The following is a 3,264-nucleotide window of genomic DNA, read 5'->3' on the forward strand; positions in this document are numbered from 1 at the left end:
AGGTGAGCATAAAGTGCACATAGTGAGGTGAGCATAAAGCGCGCATAGTGAGGTGAGCATAAAGCGCGCATAGTGAGGTGAGCATAAAGCGCGCATAGTGAGGTGAGCATAAAGCGCGCATCGTTACGTCTTCCTTACGTGGACAGTGGCAACGGAGGCCAGCCATTACAACTGGTGAATAATTTTGTATTGCTGGTGGTGGTGCTGGTGGTGGGGGAGAGGGCGAAGAAAACTTTTGTAGTTGGTGGAGGGGGGGACTTTATACTGGTGGTGGGGGACTTTTATACTGGTGGTGGGGGACTTTTATACTGGTGGTGGGGGAATTTTACTGGTGGTGGGGGAATTTTATACTGGTGGTGGGGGACTTTTATACTGGTGGTGGGGGAATTTTACTGGTGGTGGGGGAATTTTACTGGTGGTGGGGGAATTTTACTGGTGGTGGGGGAATTTCACCAATGGTGGCAGGGAGGAAACTGCTGGCGGTGGGGGAGTATTTCGCTGGCTAGTCGTTTGGGAAACCTTGGAAGAGTGGTTTTAAAAATCTTCCTAAACAAGACTAACTACACTTGTTAGACCTAAACCAACAATAAGTTAAGGCTGGTTTTAGTTAAGTTTATAAAAGTCACTTTTGGACACGCCATTCCGACCCCTATGAGGAAAGTTAAGCAACTAACTTAACTAACCAGTTTAGGTAAGATCAATTTGGTCGAAAAACGTAAAGAAAAACTTCCTTCTAAATCCCACAAGTACGAGATGAAAATGACCCTGCCACAATTCTTAGTGTCTTGAGCACCCATCGAATCGCTTACCCTCATTACGAACTGAATCTATTTGGGACGAAGCAATTCATCTTTTTTTACACAACACACACACACACACACATCCACCTATACACGGGGCCGAAGTGTGCCAATAATGACACTCCCAACACACACACACACACACACACACGCTTATCTTTCTTAATGATAAACACAACGTCGTACAGTCGTGTTGGGCCACACCAGCGCGGCCGAGCGCGACAGTCGGGAGGAGAGACAAAGTCTCTTGGAAGCAGGTGAAGGTCAGACGTGTCTGACATGGAACACGGGAACTGTACATTAGCATACACCTTGCTACACGCGCCCGTCTTACACGTGGCTTCCTGCCCACGCCTGTATTGCACGTGGCCTCCTTACCCACGCCGGTCTTGCACGTGGCCTCCTACCCACGCCGGTCTTGCACGTGGCGTCCTTCCCACGCCGGTCTTGCACATGGTCTCCCCACGCCTGTCTTGCACGTGGCTTCCTACCCACGCCTGTCTTGCACGTGGCTTCCTGCCTACGCCTGTCTTGTACGTGGCATCCTACCCACGCCTGTCTTGCACGTGGCCTCCTGCCCACGCCTTTTTGCACATGCCTCGCTACCCACAACTTTTGCGCATGCTTTCCTACCCACGCCTTCCTGCACATATCATCCTACGCTCGCCTTCTTACACATGACTTCCAACCCACGCCTCCTTGCACAATCCTTCCTACACACGCCTTCCTGCGTAGACCATCCTACCCATGCCTTTCTATACACGCCACCCTACTCATACCTACCTCCTTACGCCCTCCTGCATGTACCCACGCCTCTTCTCCTCCACACATACTATCCTCTCGCGCGCTCGCACGCACACACACACACACACACACACACACACACACACACACACACACACACACACACACACACATTGCTCAATCACACTGATTGGTCGCGTGTTGCTGCCCCTCCCAAACCATGGGCGTCCGCCACGCATCTTCCACCTGCTACTTCGAATTTTTACCGCCTTTTGTCACCCTCCCTAACCTCCCTCACCCCACCCTTACCTAACCTCACTCCCTACTCTCCCTCCCCTGCGCATCCTCCTTCCGTAACCTCCCCTCCCCTCTTACTCAATCACCCCGCCGGGGGAGAGAGGGGAGGGGGAGCAGCATCCGGTCACCTTCACCCCCTTCTTCTGACCAGGGAGGTCGTGACCCTCCCAACCTCCGGGGAGGATGGGTTTTCGCATCCTCCTCCTCCTCCTCCCCTCCCCAACCCGGACCTAACACACACGCCCAACCCTCACCACGGACCATCTTCACTCTCACTTTTGCCCCCCTCCTCCTCCTCCTCCTCCTCCTTCTGCTCCTCTCCCTTCCGCCACTTCCTCCTCCTCCTCCGCCTCCACCTTGTTGACCTTCGATGCTGTGTCCTGTGTGTGTTTGTCTGCTCCTTGCGTGCAGCAGACACTGCTATTTAAGCCTAGGCTGCTGCTGCTGACATCACCAAGCAAATCATACAAACACACACACACACACACACACACACATAATTACCCAAGGGCTTTTCAAAAGGCTCCTGCAGCGCAAAGTTGCTCCGCTACCAGTGGCAGTGTCATGTAGACTCCTTGACGATACTGCACACTACACAATACATCTCCTGGGTGAAGATGAGTGAAACATCTAGAGATGTTGAACGATCCGTTATGAACAAATACTGGAACGTTTAATGTTGATCCTTGAAAAACCTCACGAAAGTTTGAGATTCATGAGATTAAAACAGGCTTTTAAGTGTGGCTTCTTAACTGTTTATCAAACAGGTTCGACATGATGAAGTCTGTCTGGAATCTCTCAATGTTCCTGTCTTTGGTGTGTTTTTCTCTCATGTATTTACAGATTTACGGGTTTCTGTGAGATGACAGTATGCGGTAGTTAATATATGAATATATATATATTAACAATCGCATGTTTACCAAATGGCGTACTAGCTTCGTCTCTTCGATGTATATCAACTGGCTGTTATACTTCTCTCTTGTGTCACCCCTGATGATGTGATTATTACACGAAAGTGCACTTGGGAACTTATCGTGTTTCATTTTCCCCGTGGACTCATAGGAATATACATATATATATATATATATATATATATATATATATATATATATATATATATATATATATATATATATAAACCAGAGGGTCCGACATTTTCTCTGTCCAGGTGGAATAACACGTTCCTTTGACGACCTAAAAACCCCCCACTCATTCACAGTGACCTATTAGCGAGAATATATCAGCAACAAATTCCATCAATAAGCTGTTGATCGTGGGCGGTTAGTCATTGAAACCCAGGTGAATGAGCCAGAGAGAGAGAGAGAGAGAGAGAGAGAGAGAGAGAGAGAGAGAGAGAGAGAGAGAGAGAGAGAGAGAGAGAGAGAGCATGTTGCCAAACGTGTGTGTGACCTCACGCAGTAAA

General features: G+C 49.1%; 1 long non-coding RNA gene across 2 annotated transcripts in view; it reads right to left on the bottom strand.

Annotated features, from left to right (window-relative positions):
* The window catches only part of LOC139749214 (uncharacterized), a 228,308-nt gene that overhangs the window by 126,280 nt on the left and 98,764 nt on the right, over nt 1-3,264 (bottom strand). The gene's annotated exons all lie outside the window — the stretch shown is intronic.

The sequence above is a fragment of the Panulirus ornatus genome, chromosome 6 (assembly GCF_036320965.1).
Source record: "Panulirus ornatus isolate Po-2019 chromosome 6, ASM3632096v1, whole genome shotgun sequence".
NCBI classification, from domain to species: domain Eukaryota; kingdom Metazoa; phylum Arthropoda; class Malacostraca; order Decapoda; family Palinuridae; genus Panulirus; species Panulirus ornatus.